Raw genomic sequence first — 18055 nt, 5'->3', positions numbered from 1 at the left:
TGAAGAATTAATTGAGGAATATTTACACGTGAGATTATTTTGGAAATAAAGTAATTCTTTCTTCATTTGGGAGATTTTGGAAATAAGGAGAGATTATTATTTCATTGGAAGAACGAGGTGGCAATACTATTTGGGGAAAGATACTGATGACGACATCAACTTGCATGCAAGTTATTTTCATAGAATAATTTATTTTGATTCTTTGATTAATGAAATAAGAGAAAGGGAAGGTTATAAGAAAGGGGGATCGGCCAGAGAGCCGTTCACAGAGAAGAGGCGACAATGGTTTAGTGTATTTTGAGTTTTCTTTTCTCATGGTTTGCTAAATTGTTTGTTAGGGTTTAGATTGAAACCAATTTATTTATATAAACTCTACGATGATATTTCTAATAATGATTCATTGATTAGTGATTTTTCTTCATATAGCTTGGTGTTTAATCGATTATGTGATTTTCTTGATTACTTATGCTTTTCAATTGATATAACGTGCTTGGTTAAATTCTTTGACGCAATATGCTTAAGGATTGATATGTAATACTTTAGAATCACTACCCATGAAGCGAAGGAAATTACAGCGGAGAAACCATATTTTAAAATTTAAACATATTATCTTCCGAGACATGAGATTGATTTCGAAATTTGTCTTGAGTAATAAATAGAAATTAGTAGAGTCTTATATGATTGAATTGGTGGAATCGAAAACCCTAGCAACCCTAATAACCTATTCTCATTTTTTTATCGTTAGAATTATTATTATTTCATTTTTTGCTGAAAATCGTTAAAACATTATCTCTTTGATTATTGAGTTTTGGTATTGGTTAGTAGAAGTATTTTCACACTCTTCGTGGTAACGACCTGTACTTGCCATTGTTCTATTAGTTAGACACTGTGCACTTGCAGTATTTTATTGTAGGTTTCTGAATCTACCAAGTTTTTGGCGCCGCTACCGGGGAGTGGTTGCGTAATACTCTCTGATTGATATCTTGTACATAGTTTATTTTTTTTAATTTTTTTCTCTACATAATTTATTTTTATTTTTCTTTTAGTTCTTTTTACGCAGTTTGCTTGGAATTTTCCAGGTACCTTACTTTGAAGTGCTACCAGTGAAAAGATGCACTCGCAAAGCTTTTGCAAGAGCCACTTGGAAGATCCACTAGAGGTTTGCTTAGCTCATTTTGGGTATGATTTTGATGATGATAGTGTTATATTTGAAGTCAATGACTTATTAGACTCCACACCACTGCTAGACACTAATAAATGGAAACCCAAACTAGAACCTCTAATTTTGTCAGAGTCTCGACTAGTTCTATTAGACGAGAAAGCTCCGACCTTGACCCTTAAGTCATTAGGTTATGATTTTTTTTGTCTTGATGATATTAATAATGAAACCGTTTTAAATGATAATGGGTCTATGAGTCGTTATATTATTTCTCCATTAAGCTATTGTTCCGCGGATGAATTTGAACCATTAGAACCTGATTTACAGAGTGCTCTGCAAATAGGAATTGTCAAACAATATGAACCTGTTGCTTATGGGAGTGATGTAATTTGCACTTACAATTTTCTAGTGGGAATGAATTTAAACATCTTTCTGGAGGTTTATAGTATTTGCAGGTGCGTATTTTCAGCTGACCGGATTAGTTGGGATGATCCTCAACTTTTTAGACTCTATATATATGATTGGATGTCTACTTTGGGGTACCAACCTCACCTTGTTTGAGACTAGATTCTATTGGAAAGTTGGGAAAAAAATACATTTCGCTTCATGGGAGTCAACCCATCAGATTTGTTCCCTATACTCTATCTCTATCTCTTATTTTTATTGTTTATTTTTGTATTTCCCATCTTAATTTCTACGTTGGATGATTCGATTACATTGAGGACAATGTAATGTTTAAGTGTGGGGGAGTGGGTAATTATCCATATTTTTGCAGGTTTTCACTTTTCTTAGAATTAAAAAAAAAAATATCACTCGCATAATATCTCTGTTATCTCGAGGACTAGCAAAATATAAGTGTGGGGATGTTGATAAGCATGTATATGCTACATTTTATACCCATATTTATATTAGCTATGATACAATATTTTAGTGCTTTTGTAGAAATTACAAGTGAATTCGATCATCCAATGAATAAACAGCAAAATGTGAGACTTAATGGTGTTTGCGACAAAAATGGAAAAATGTGGTTGGCCTGGTACTTCCATATATCAGCAACCACAATGATGAAATGTGGTTGGCCTGGTATTTCCATGTATCAGCAACCACAATGATCAATTACGTTGGCCTGGTATTTCTATATATCAGCAGCACTTATTATGCTGGCCTGGTATTTCCATGTATCAGCAGCCGGGTTGGCCTGGTATTTCCATGTATCAGCAACCACAATAATGAAATGGGGTTGTCCTGGTATTTCCATATATCAGAAACCACAATGATGAAATGGGGTTTGCATGGTATTTCCATATATCAGCAACCACAATGAAAAAAATGACAAAATGTAGCTGGCCCGGTATCTCCATATATATCAGCAGCATAAAAATTTTTCATAGGCGAGGCACAAACGCAGCAAATGAATTGAAATCAAAGTGGGGTTGGCACATGCAAACTGAAAATGGGAGTATTTTATCTTTCTTACTTTATTACAAATATATTCCACCGGGAAAGATAATTTATTTGCCATGTGAAGAATTAATTGAGGAATATTTACACGTGAGATTATTTTGGAAATAAAGTAATTCTTTCTTCATTTGGGAGATTTTGGAAATAAGGAGAGATTATTATTTCATTGGAAGAACGAGGTGGCAATACTATTTGGGGAATGATACCGATGACGACATCAACTTGCATGCAAGTTATTTTCATAGAATAATTTATTTTGATTCTTTGATTAATGAAATAAGAGAAAGGGAAGGTTATAAGAAAGGGGGATCGGCCAGAGAGTCGTTCACAGAGAAGAGGCGACAATGGTTTAGTGTATTTTGAGTTTTCTTTTCTCATGGTTTGATAAATTATTTGTTAGGGTTTAAATTGAAACCAATTTATTTATATAAACTCTACGATGATATTTCTAATAATGATTCATTGATTAGTGATTTCTCTTCATATAGCTTGGTGTTTAATCGATTATGTGATTTTCTTGATTACTTATGCTTTTCAATTGATATAACGTGCTTGGTTAAATCCTTTGACGCAATATGCTTAAGGATTGATATGTAATACTTTAGAATCACTACCCATGAAGCGAAGGAAATTACAGCGGAGAAACCATATTTTAAAATTTAAACATATTATCTTCCGAGATATGAGATTGATTTCGAAATTTGTATTGAGTAATAAATAGAAATTAGTAGAGTCTTATATGATTGAATTGGTGGAATCGAGAACCCTAGCAACCCTAATAACCCATTCTCATTTGTTTATCGTTAGAATTATTATTATTTCATTTTTTGCTGAAAATCGTTAAAACATTATCTCTTTGATTATTGAGTTTTGGTATTGGTTAGTAGAAGTATTTTCACACTCTTCGTGGTAACGACCTGTACTTGCCATTGTTCTACTAGTTAGACACTGTGCAGTTGCAGTATTTTATTGTAGGTTTCTGAACCTACCAAGTTTTTGGCGCCGCTGCCGGGGAGTGGTTGCATAATACTCTCTGATTGATATCTTGTACATAGTTTATTTTTTTTAATTTTTTTTCTATACATAATTTATTTTTCTTTTAGTTCTTTTTACGCAGTTTGCTTGGAATTTTCCAGGTACCTTAGTTTGAAGTGCTACCAGCGAAACGATGCACTCGCAAAGCTTTTTCAAGAGCCACTTGGAAGATCCACTAGAGGTTTGCTTAGCTCATTTTGGGTATGATTTTGATGATGATAGTGTTATATGTGAAGTCAATGCCTTATTAGACTCCACACCACTGCTAGACACTAATAAATGGAAACCCAAACTAGAACCTCTAATTTTGTCAGAGTCTCGACTAGTTCTATTAGACGAGAAAGCTCCGACCTTGACCCTTAAGTCATTAGGTTCTGATTTTTTTTGTCTTGATGATATTAATAATGAAACCGTTTTAAATGATAATGGGTCTATGAGTCGTTGTATTATTGCCCCATTGAGCTATTGTTCCGCGGATGAATTTGAACCATTAGAACCTGATTTACAGAGTGCTCTGCAAATAGGAATTGTCAAACAATATGAACCTGTTGCTTATGGGAGTGATGTAATTTGCACTTACAATTTTCTAGTGGGAATGAATTTAAACATCTTTCTGGAGGTTTATAGTATTTGCAGGTGCGTATTTTCAGCTGACCGGATTAGTTGGGATGATCCTCAACTTTTTAGACTCTATATATATGATTGGATGTCTACTTTGGGGTACCAACCTCACCTTGTTTGAGACTAGATTCTATTGGAAAGTTGGGAAAAAAATACATTTCGCTTCATGGGAGTCAACCCATCAGATTTGTTCCCTATACTCTATCTCTTATTTTTATTGTTTATTGTTTATTTTTGTATTTCCCATCTTAATTTCTACGTTGGATGACTCAATTACATTGAGGACAATGTAATGTATAAGTGTGGGGGAGTGGGTAATTATCCATATTTTTGCAGGTTTTCACTTTTCTTAGAATTAAAAAAAAAATATTAGTCGCATAATATCTCTGTTTTGCTCGAGGACTAGAAAAATATAAGTGTGGGGATGTTGATAAGCATGTATATGCTACATTTTATACCCATATTTATATTAGCTATGATACAATATTTTAGTGCTTTTGTAGAAATTACAAGTGAATTCGATCATCCAATGAATAAACAGCAAAATGTGAGACTTAATGGTGTTTGCGACAAAAATGGAAAAATGTGGTTGGCCTGGTACTTCCATATATCAGCAACCACAATGATGAAATGTGGTTGGCATGGTATTTCCATGTATCAGCAGCCGGTTTGGCCTGGTATTTCCATGTATCAGCAACCACAATTATGAAATGGGGTTGTCCTGGTATTTCCATATATCAGAAACCACAATGATGAAATGGGGTTGGCATGGTATTTCCATATATCAGCAACCACAATGAAAAAAATGACAAAATGTAGCTGGCCCGGTATCTCCATATATATCAGCAGCATAAAATTGTTTCATAGGCGAGGCACAAACACAGCAAATGAATTGAAATCAAAGTGGGGTTGGCACATGCAAACTGAAAATGAGAGTATTTATCTTTCTTATTTTATTACAAATATATTCTACCGGGAAAGATAATTTATTTGCCATGTGAAGAATTAATTGAGGAATATTTACACGTGAGATTATTTTGGAAATAAAGTAACTCTTTCTTCATTTGGGAGATTTTGGAAATAAGGAGAGATTATTATTTCATTGGAAGAACGAGGTGGCAATACTATTTGGGGAAAGATACTGATGACGACATCAACTTGCATGCAAGATATTTTCATAGAATAATTTATTTTGATTCTTTGATTAATGAAATAAAAGAAAGGGAAGATTATAAGAAAGGGGGATCGGCCAGAGAGCCGTTCACAGAGAAGAGGCGACAAGGGTTTAGTGTATTTTGAGTTTTCTTTTCTCATGGTTTGCTAAATTGTTTGTTAGGGCTTAGATTGAAACCAATTTATTTATATAAACTCTACGATGATATTTCTAATAATGATTCATTGATTAGTGATTTCTCTTCATATAGCTTGGTGTTTAATCGATTATGTGATTTTCTTGATTACTTGTGCTTTTCAATTGATATAGCGTGCTTGGTTAAATTCTTTGACGCAATATGCTTTAGGATTGATATGTAATACTTTAGAATCACCATGAAGCGAAGGAAATTACAGCGGAGAAATCATATTTTAAAATTTAAACATATTATCTTCCGAGACATGAGATTGATTTCGAAAATTTGTCTTGAGTAATAAATAGAAATTAGTAGAGTCTTATATGATTGAATTGGTGGAAATCGAAAACCCTAGCAACCCTAATAACCCATTCTCATTTGTTTATCGTTAGAATTATTATTATTTCATTTTGTTTCTTAAAATCGTTAAAACATTATCTCTTTGATTATTGAGTTTTGGTATTAGTTAGTAGAAGTATTTTCACACTCCTCGTGGGAACGACCTGTACTTGCCATTGTTCTACTAGTTAGACACTATGCACTTGCAGTATTTTATTGTAGGTTTCTGAACCTACCAAGGATCATAATGAAATTTCCGAGAGAGACATTTGTGACAAAAGGAAAAATACATACCAACTAATTTAGATGCAATCATAAAGCCGAAGCTAAATGCATTCATCAAGGAGTTTAAAGATACAAGATAACCCCTCTAAAATTCCACAGTCGCACACCCCTCAAGATATGACCATTAAGCACAAGTTCAAAAGAACTCTCCCCCATATGATGTCATTCCCTAAGGAACAACAAGAGCGACCTTAATTTCAAAAGAAAAGAAGCATTTTTATTGGACACCAAAAACCATGATAATGATTTTCTATATCCAAAAACTCAATCAAATTAATCATAAGTAAACCCGTGATTAATTTAATCGGAATACACAATCAAATTAAACACAAAAAGTGATCAATTCAATTGATTATGCTCAACATAAGAGAAATTATGGAGACACGAAAAATACTCAACTAGACTAATTACAAGAGAACCCATAATTAATCTAATTGGAATACAAAACCGAACTAATCACAAAAGTAATCAATTTAATTGTCATTTGTTTTGCTCGACATAAGAAAACTTACGGAGCAATAACTAAATAATCAAACAAGATGATTAATTTAGTTCAATATGCTCGACAAAACATAAATCACGGAACAACAACTAAGCTAAAAAAATCAACTTGGTTGTATAGTGCTCAACATAAGATACATTACGGAGCCTCACAGTAATACATAGAATATGGATCAGGGATGATCAATACTGCGGAATACACAAGGATTCATTCTATTTTCCATCACTATTTGCATAACGATATTTAATACACATAATACTTGAAAACAAAAGATTTTAACCTATCTTCCATCAACTATTTGACTATATAGGCTTAACTTTTGTATTTGTCAAAAGTCCATTCATTCTTTTATCAATACGTGAATACCGATCACGAACGACTTTACTTTTGACAAAGTACGGGACGAACATAGTTCACGGACGTAAACATCAATATCCCATAACAAATTGCAATATAACAAATCATAAAGGTTAATACTACAAAATATCATCCACCGGATAGTTTTAGAATTTAATCCAATAAACCTAAAAAAGAACAAGAAGATGAAAAATAATAGCTATGTGTAGTCACAATCATTGCTATTTAAAGCACTAGTTATTCTTCCAACTAAACCAAAAAGAAGACATACTAGGAAACATAAATAAAACAAGCTAAAGAAAAACAGACTCCGGTGCTATTCCGAACACGAACTAAGATCATATGGACGGTTCAGAATCCTCACGAGACAAAGGGTCTTTGAGCATTCATTGCAACATCGGAGAGGTGATTCTCTTTGCGAAGATCATTGATGTAAGACTTTATGAGACCAAGGTCAGCAGTAACCTTTTCCAACTCAGTTTTCAGTGCATCAAGATTTTTCAGAATAACAATGAGTTCTTGTTTTGCTTCCCTAAAGTACTTAAGAAAGTCATGAACAACTTCAGCAGAAATCATATCATCCTTTTCAGCATCCTCATGAACATATGCAAAATAACATGAAGCATTAGGATGATCTTCATCTACAAGGGTTTTTTTCTTCTTGGACTCAACAACAAAACCTTTTTCAAGGAATCCTCTTGCAAATCACCATAACAAGATGAAGAAGACAACATTCTTGACAACTCATAAACCAACCTAGAGTATGCGTACGCGACTTTTGTAACTCAATAGGTAAGTATTTAAGGGTTTCCCGAGGAAGGATTTTAGGGTTTAAATAGTTGACTCGTGTCAGAACAAGGATACCCGTTCGAGTGCAACATTACCAAGAAAAGTAAGGCCTACAAACACAACTTTTGCTACAACCGAGATTAAAACTCAGTAAACTCAATTAGGGAAGTAATTCAGAGTAGTTGTATCAAGGACCATGAGAAGAAAAAAACTTCCTAACAACGAGAAACGACATTTTAGAGCAAAGCCAATACTTTAAGTAAAACAGGTCTGCAATCAAAAGATTAGCTATGGACGATAAGAAAATATCTCAACTTAACAGATGCAAAAAAAAAAAGTACACCTAATTATTAACACATCTTACTCAAGAGGATTTTTATGAGTAAGCTCTTTAAACCTTGTGATTAATTAGCACAAGTATGAGCTACACGCTCATCAAGAGATTTGTGTTTATGATCAAGTCTCTTTTTCCTCCTGAATCTAGAGAGGGATCCCTTTTTATGTGATAAATTATCATAAAACTTGCTGTCATCAAAACACGAGACATAGTTTGAGTTTTTACCAGAGAAATTTTGGTTTGAGGAGGAAGACAACCTGTTGACGAATTCTTTATACCCTTTAATTATCTCTTTCAGATTATCTCTCATTTCATCAAAGTTTTTTCTTTCTTCTGAACTTCCTTTCTCATCAGGGGCCGCGTTATTTCCAGAGACCATGACTCAATCTTTCTTTAGATGATGTTTATTAAGACATCTGTTTTGTTCTTGAGTGTTCGAGGAACTCATTAAACTGAATTTCCTGGTAACATACACAGGGTAGGTACGAAAACCAATTGGTTTAGTCATACGAATGTCAGTTACACCTTTAAGAATTAAATCTAAGGTGTGTTGAAGTTGGACCAAGGAGTTTTTCTTCAACCTAGAGGTTCCCTTTCGCGTAACAGAACTCTTTGTTTCACAGACAAGACATACTTTCTGATCATCAGAATGATTAGATAGTACAGTTTTAATATCATCGTTAGAAGATTTCTTCCCTCCATTTGATGTGCAACATCCTTGAGTGATAGTGACTTCAGGCACATTCGTTTTACTAGAAGGGGCTTCCGTTTTTACTTCTGAGCATGAACCCTATTTAGTTGTGTCATAAGTACTTGGAATATTAGATTGCTTTGATCATCCTTGAATAGAGAGCTTACTCAGGCGATGTTCAATTTCCAAGGCATCTCTTCTGAGGATAGCTTCAAGAGACGTACATGAAGAATGAACTTCAGTATTGCCTTTGGGTTTGCAATATATTATTACACCAAGTTGAACATTGACATGGTGCTTTAACCGATTTAATCTATCAGCTTAGATTCTAACAATATTTAGAATCAATTCACTCTCTTCAGCTGAATCCTGTTCATTAATGGAGAAGCTCTCATTTGAAGGGTAATCGGGAGTACACATGTCATTCTTAGTCTGTCTCGTCAGTACATATGTTTCATCTATATTTTCTAGATTGTAGAACCCTTCTCTTTAATAGAGTTAGACGAGATAAAACTTTTATTTCGGGTGACGCATTTTTTTGAAGATAGTACTCTTGTCTATAGAGTCAGATCGCTACAAACACATACTTGTAAGGTCTTAAACGTGTTTGCATGCTCTGATACCAATTGAAAAAGCGGGGGTCTAACAACAACACCCAATATTTCTCTTAGAAATCTGTATGGACTAACTCCGAAACAATTTCTAGAGAATCAACTAGACAGTCGGACTCAATATAGGTAAAAGTATCTCAAGGAGTTAATATCTCTCTCTTGTTTTGATTTACTCGAGCTAACAGAATTCAACGAGTCCTTAATCAAACACAAGGAATAACTTGGATAGTACCATAGACCAATATCCAAGGATCAATCAATGACAATCAACAACCAAAGGTTGGATTACTCTAATTGATGATCTAACGCACAACCTGTATTATTTCAATTATAATGATAAAACAAAATAATGCGGAAATTGAAATAACACAGACACCAGAAATTTTGTTAACAAGGAAACCGCAAATGGAGAAAAACACGGGGACCTAGTCCAGATTGAACACACACTGTATTAAGCCGCTACAGTCATTAGCCTACTCCAAGCTAACTTCAGAATGGACTATAGTTGAACCCCAATCAGTCACCCACTGGTCCAAGGTACAGTTGTACTCCCTATGCCTCTGATCCCAACAGGATACTACGCACTTGATTCCCTTAGCTGATCTCACCCACAACTAAGAGTTGCTACGACCCAAAGTCGAAGACTTAACAATAAATAAATTTGTCTCACACAGACGAGTCTATCAAAGGATCAATCTATCTTCCACAGATAAACCCTAAAAGGTTTTGTTCCGTCTTTTGATAATAATCAAGGTGAACAAGAACCAATTGATAATCCGGTCTTATATTCTTGAAGAACAGCCTAGAGTTATCAATCACCTCAGAATAATCTAATCGTATGGTAGCGAAACAAGATGTTGCGGAATCACAAATAATGAGACGAAGATGTTTGTGATTACTTTTTATATATTTCCTATCGGAGATATCAAACTCCAGCAGAAATTCTCGGGTATGAGAACTTCGCCGGTTCGCGGACTGGGTTCGCGAACTGATTTCGCGGACTTAGCTTCATGCAAATAGTTTGTCAAGTCCAGCAGAAATTCTCGGGTTTGAGAACTTCGGCAGTTCGCGGACTTGGCTCACGTCATTCTTCCGGTTCTCTTGATCAACAAAGTTCGCAAACTTTGGTTCAAGGAATAGGACTTATACATAAATGTGTTTCCACAACAATGCTTATGTCCACCATTGGTTATGTAATCTAAACTCTCATTTCAATCAATGAAACATTCTTAGAGGACGTTATACAGTTGTTACACCATTTCTCGTCAAAGCAATTTTAAAGATGATTGAAACATATCACGACTTTCGTCACATGGTAAAGATAAACTTGGTTAAATCGAAAAGCTTACCAACTCATATTTCGATATATAGATAGGAGAGGTATACTCGGCTCGAAATACCAAATGTGTATAATCAAAATCTATGTACATAGCATACGACTTCCTGTTCTCAAAGAGTAGGAGATATAGTAGATATACTTTTGAGTGATAGATAAGTTCAAGTCTTCACATACCTTTTTGTCGAGAAGTTCCACCGGTTCCTTGAGTAGTTCTTCTACTTGTATGATGAATATCCATGAAGTCCTTGAGCTCAACTACACTTTCTATCCTAGTCCGAGACTTAGCTATAGTAGACTAGAAATCAAGACTTATAGTTTTGATCACTAACATTGACAAACATGCTTGAGATAGCAACGCATGCGAGTTCGACCTAGGAATGCTCTAACACCGGGGTTTTTCTGCATTTGCGGTTTCCTCGTTAACAAAATTTCTGGTGTCTGTGTTATTTCTTTTCCGCATTATATTTGTTTATATAATTGTAATATCACAGGTTGTGCGTTAAGTTCAATCAGTTCTTGAATCCGGACCTTTGGGTTGTTGATTGAATTGATTGACACTTGGATATTGGTCTGTGATAACTTCCAAGTTATTTTTTTGATTGCGGATTGAATCAACAATTTGAAACATAAACTCTTTGATATACTTTTCTAAAGTTTGAGTCTAACTGTCTAATTGATTCTCTTGAAAGTATTATTGGATTTTGTCCATACAGATTGCTAAGCGAAATATTGGGTGTGGTTGTTAGACCCCCGCTTTTTCAATTGGTATCAGAACATGCAAACACGTTCAAGACTTCATAAGTTTGTGTTTGTAGCGATCTGACTCTATGAACATAAGTTCTATCTTCATAAATGCACCGCTAGTCTTCGATGACTCAAATTACTTATGGTGGAACATTGTTATGCGTGCCTTTCTTCAAGCGCATGATTTTCAATCATGGGTTTATGTAGTTAATAGCTATGATCCCCCGGAAGTTACAGAAGGCGATGTAACCACTCCAAAGGATATTGGTAAATGTGATGCTGCCGAGATTCTTGTTGCAAAGAAAAATTCTGACGGATTAAATGCTATCATCCATGTCATTACTCCAGATCTTCAGCACCATGTTACTACGTGCACTAAGTCTGAAGAAGATTGAGATATCTTAGAAATTGTATTCGAAGGGAATACCTCTGAAAAGGAAGCTAGGTTTCAGAACCTAAATTCTGATTGGGAAAACCTTCGTACGGCTGATGAAGATTCATTGGATGAGTTTAATCACAAAGTGTCTGAAATTGTTAATGCATCTTTTGCATTGGGTAAGATTATTCCTGAAAAGGATATTATGATGAAAATTCTCAGATCGTTACCAGCCAAATGTGATTCTAAGAAGCATGTCATCGTTGAAGGAAATAACCTTAATACTCTATCCAGAAGTACCTTGGATGGGAAGTTAAAGATCTTTGATCATAAGCATACATCCAAATCTGTAAAGGATATTGCTTTCAAAGAACAAAAGAACACTAAATTACTTGATAAAAGTAAAAGTGTTGGCATGTCTGAAGATGATCCTTCTGAGACTGATTCATCAGATGAAGATCTTAACAAGTCAATCTCTTTGATCACAATAAAGTTTAGAGATCTTCTGTTGAAGAGATAAACCTAAGTCATTAGTTAAACCTCATAATCGTGTTCCTCCTAAAAACAGGGATACTGACGATACTGATGACGAGGATATGTCTCAGTGCTTTAAGTGTAAAGGGTTTGGTCATTTTGCAAATGAGTGTCTGAATCGTAGAGAATACACTGGGAACAAAGATCTTACCGCAACTCTTGATGAAATGTCTGATCATTATGATTCTAATAAAGACAAAAAGTCATGTGTTGCACTGTTTTGCGAAAATATTGATTTTGATAAATGTAGCAATGCATACATAAATCTTGATATTCTTTCGGAAGAAACCTCAACCATTCTAGAAGAAAAAATGGATTTTCTCAGTGACTGCTGGAAATTCTATTACTAATTTTTCAGGTTCCACCATGTATCTAGCAGCTTACACAACTATGGTGTCTGAACAATTCTTTGTTGGCATGTTCTTATTGTACTCTCAATGGTCATGAACTCTCAAAATGTTTCAAGTACAAACATAAGATAAGATATATCAACAAACTTCAACGAAGAGCAAATCGATTAGTAAACAAGCTCAAATGTATTCAGAAATTATCTGAGGTATGTAAATCCATTCTTTTCCCAAGAAGTTTATTTCCAAAGAAAAGACTAGACCACGCTAGAGAAAAGAATACGATCTAAACAATCTGTTAAACAGGGTTTTAAAAATTCCGTTCAAGAAGGTTATGTGGACAGATTATTGTTCACCCCAGCACAACTTAATTGTGTTGTTGGTGTATCTTGTCTCATGTGCCTGGTTCAAAAGAAACAAGAGTTTGCACACTTCAGGCTTTAGGAATTTTTTTTTTCTTTTTTGATTGTCTTCGCCTGTTTGGAATTCTTCCATATTTTCATATCTAATTGATGTTGAAAAGGGTTTCCCTGTTAGTTTCATAAAAGAGGGTTAATATCGATAATTCTGCCTTCTCTAGGGTTGTGAGTTGTGCGTACGTGAACTTTTTGTTGTTTAAAGGTTTTGTATCCCTACATTCCTTTTTCCTTCTCTAAAAAACTCTTTTTATCACAAGATAGCTTGTTGAGTCTGATTTGTAATTTCCTCCCACAATCTCATACTTGAATGGAGACTCCAAGCATTATGTCTTCTGATGAAAGGATGTTAATGTGATTGTTAAACCATTAATCATGAAGGAAAATGATAAATCTCCTTTACCTCAAACTTTGAAAAGAAAAAGAAGGAATGTGAGGAAGCTAAGAGTTGTTCTTTCAAATCCCCATAAGTTTTTTGGTGTTCTTGAAGAGTTGAAGGAAACAAGAAAGGAGATTCAGCAAATAAAGGTTATTATTTTGAGGACTCTTGAAATTCAGAAGGCCCTGGTTCGGCATCAGTCTAGAAGGTTTGTTGGAATTGACTCTTATCTTCATGAACCTTTTGTTCTCATGGTTGTTGACGACAAGGAGTTCAGGGACGATAAAAAAAAATTTAGAGGTCTCAATGTCTAGGAAACTTCTTATGAGAATTTATTGTTGTGCTTTAAGAAGGATAACTAGGGTTTGGAATAACAATTATTATGAGTACACATAGATATTACTAACGATTTTCGTCTTGCAATGTTTTTATATTTATTTATTTAAATTCTAAAGTTTATTTGGAAGATGATTTTGCAGTATTAATCTTTATTGGTTTTATATATTGCAAATTGTTAAGGGATATGTGTGTTTACGTCCGTGAACTATGATTGTCCCATACATACTCAAAATTTAAGTCTATCATATATATGTCTTTATGCAAATATTGATGAAAGATAGAATGAACTTTTGACACCAAAGATTAAGTCTATTATATGTCATTGTGCAAATAGTGATGAAAAATAGAATGAATCTTTGAATATTCCGCATATTGGTCTATCCCTGATCCACATCTTTGTGAAAGTATTGTGTTGCTCCGTAAGTTTTCTTATGTTGAGCTTGACCAATTGTTTTAATCATTTTCTTTGTGGTTAATTCAATTGAGATTTTTGGATACAAATTCATGTTTCATGTGATTTGTTAATGTCCAAAGAAATCCTTCTTTTATTGCAAAATTAAGGTCGCTCTTGTTGTTCTTTCGAGAATGACATCTTATGGGGGAGAGTTCTTTTTTGATCTTGTGCTTGATTGCCAAATATTTGTGGGGAGTGCGTCTATGGAATATTCTAGGAGTTTTCTTGTATATTTATGAACTCCTTGATGAATGCATTTAGTTTCGACTATATGATTGCATCTAAACAATGTTGATATGTTCTCTTTTGGTCATGAAGTATCTCTATGAAAATTTCATTAGGATCCCACTAGTTTTCGTACCTTTGCCAATTATATTGACAAAAAGGAGGGGAATTAATGTGTAGTTCACACTACAAATGCATATGGTTTACGGATCATTATGTAAGGGGGTGGTTTTCATTGTGAGATGAAGTATTGACTAAGGGGGAGTGATACATATCACCATAATATTATTGTCAAAGTTGTGATACAATTGAACTTTGATGTTGTGTAATAATACTATGACACTGTATAACAATGATTGAGACCAACTGTTTTCTCATTGTTATTGCTACGGATCTTCAACAACTATGATGCTGAGTTGTACACGTTCAGAATCACTGGAGTACTTGGAAGTGACGAAGATTTCGAGTAATGTTGAAGAACCAAGGATATCAAGCATTTGGATGAGAAGCTACAAAGTTTTATTTATTTTGTAATCCATATGTATTTATAATTTTGTCACTAAAATTGACAAAGGGGGAGATTGCTAGATCAATGATCGGTCGAACTCGCAAGCGATGCTATCTCAAGCTTGTTTGTCAAGTTTAGTGATCAAAACTATAAGTCTTGATTTCTAGTCTACTTATAGTGATGTCTCGGACTAGGATAGATTGTGTAGTTGAGCTTTAGACTTCACGACGTTCATCACTTGAAGACGGAGAACTACTAAGGAGAGCTTGTTGAACTTCATCAACAAAAGGTATGTGGAAACTGAAACCCATCTATCACTCAGAAAGTCTATTTATACTTTATCTCCTTCTTGAGACAAAAGTCGTATTACTATATAATAGTCGATTTATACACATTTGATATTTCGAGCTGAGTTTAACTCGCTTACATATTTCTTGAAATATGTGTTGGTAAGCTTTCGCTTTAACCAAGTTCATCTTATATTCTTGACGAAAGTCAAAAGATGATCATGTGAAAATCGTCTGGTAACATCTTATATGATTTGTGTGAGACAGTCATTTGATGTAGACTCAGAATGTTTCGTATTGATCATTCAATCACTTGAAAATTGCTTTGAAGCTAATAGTTTGTGTGAGACAACTGTTGTCGTCTTCTAAGAATTTTTTAATGATTGAAATGGAGTTTAGAACACCTATCTTAATTGGATTATATACATACTATGCATACTTTCATATATGTTGATCCAAGACCGGTGTAGTATGCATACCCGTATGCGTACTGGCAAGGTCAGGTGAAGTCAGGGAGCCCTAAGTATGCGTACCCGTACGCGTACTGGCGAACTCAGTTGAAGTTCGGGAACTTTAGTATGCGTACCCGTACGTGTACTGATTTCAACTGAAGTTTGCATGTGTGACAGTATGCGTACCTGTTTGCATACTTGAGTGAGTTATGTTCTAAAATCGGTTGTGTCATGAACCAATACATTAATGAAATAAGGAATGCAATCTTTTGCAAACCGTGGCTATAATGTTCATAAATCGATTCGAGTGAATCAAACCGATTTTGTTTCAATTGTGTCTTGTATACTTCTATGAGAATATAAACAATTGAACAACTCTAGACCTAGTTTCATTTGAGTCATTTGAAATAGTTGTGGTTAAGATGAATAAAGTTGATATGGAAGTGTTCATATATATAACTTCGGTTAACTATTGTTGAGCCAACAAGGTGTGCACGTTTAGGTACGGTTACTCATATCTAAATGAAGGTACATTTGATTTGTGTGTAACAAGCTAAGTTCGATCTAACAGTTGAAAGATATTAGCTTGAGTCTAATCAGGTTTTCATCTAACGGTGAATATTGAATGCTTTGTTACCAAGGTAACATTGATTGCAAACCCTGATTTGAAAACTATATAAGGGAGAACTCTAGCAATTGGGAAACCTAATCCCTACACCTCCAGTGTGATACTAGTTGCGACTAGATTCGATTCTCCTTTAACCTTAGTTTTTTTCCAAAACCTTGTAGGTTAACGACTTGAAGACTTCATTGGGATTGTGAAGCCAGACCCAACTATTTTCTCTATAGTTGCGTGTTCTGATCTTTCCCTGTTCTATCGTATTGAGTACTATCTTCTCTAAGATTTGCTCGAGATTGATCTCCGGTAGGCAAGATAAAAATAAGTCACAAACATCTTCGTCTCATCGTTTGTGATTCCACAATATCTTGTTTCGCTTTCATACTTAAAAGACGAGGGTACCCAAATACACCACTATCTTTTTATTTGATCACAACCTGTTCAATCTCTACCGTGTATAAACCTCTTGGAAAAATAATCACTCAAGGAATATTTCAACACAGTATCCACTTGAAATAGGGTTAGTCCGAACTGGCCTAACACGTGAATAATTATATCAGAAAAGTGGAGAAATCCAATATACTTTGTGTGATTTCTATGGATATGAAATCGAGACAATACTATGACAAAATGTTCACTTGATAACCGAAACCTTATAAGATAAATATCAAGTGCCTAGTTAACGTACAAGTGTAATTACTTTAATTATAATATAAAAACAATTATAATGCAGAAATAAAGTAAAGCACACACCAGAATTTTGTTAACGAGGAAAACTACAATCTTGTAGAAAAACCCCCGGGACCTAGTCCAGATTTGAATACTCAATGAATTAAGACGCTACAAAAAGTAAACATGCAACTTCGTGCAGACAATACTAAGTAAACTAAAATCCTAGTTACTCAGCTTCAGCAATATTCTTGATTTGATAATATCTAGCAGAACCGAAGTTCTCAATAGATATTTGATACCAGATATCCTAGAAGAACAGGTGTTCTCTTTAGGACTAAATCTAATATATCTTCTTAATGGTTCACAATAACTTCTTCTTCAACTCCTCAAAATCTTCAATCTTCGATTCAATCTTCAAAGTAACAATCTGCAAAAACAAAATTGATTTCTTATTGATTTGTCACACAGAACGGAGTTTGTTAACAATAGAAAATCAATGAATCTATCTTACGGATCTAGAAAAAACTTAGATCCATAGAAACGTTAAATCTTTGATCTAGTTTGAGTGATCCTTATATCAGAAAAGAAGGTTCTCAAGAATAAACAAACTAGGTGCAATCAAAGATTCAACAACCGTCAGTCAATCAAATCAATCGAAAACAAAATATAAACTGCAATTATCTAGTTTCCCACCAACGGTACTAATAGAGCTTCCCAATCCCAAAGAAGACTTTAAACTGAGAGGTCGTAAGAGATTTCGCCTAATTAGGTTACTCTCCTCTCTGAATAGGCGGATACACCAATAACAACACAACTGAGGAAGTTTGT

At 34.4% G+C, this 18055-nt stretch overlaps 1 protein-coding gene across 1 annotated transcript in view; it reads right to left on the bottom strand.

Moving 5' to 3' along the window:
• The window catches only part of LOC113350725 (primary amine oxidase 2-like), a 65343-nt gene that overhangs the window by 43651 nt on the left and 3637 nt on the right, over positions 1–18055 (bottom strand). The window lies entirely within an intron of this gene.

Source organism: Papaver somniferum, chromosome 2 (genome assembly GCF_003573695.1).
Source record: "Papaver somniferum cultivar HN1 chromosome 2, ASM357369v1, whole genome shotgun sequence".
Classification (NCBI taxonomy): domain Eukaryota; kingdom Viridiplantae; phylum Streptophyta; class Magnoliopsida; order Ranunculales; family Papaveraceae; genus Papaver; species Papaver somniferum.
Note: the sequence above shows the minus strand (reverse complement) of the source record. Positions and strands in the feature narration are given on the sequence as shown.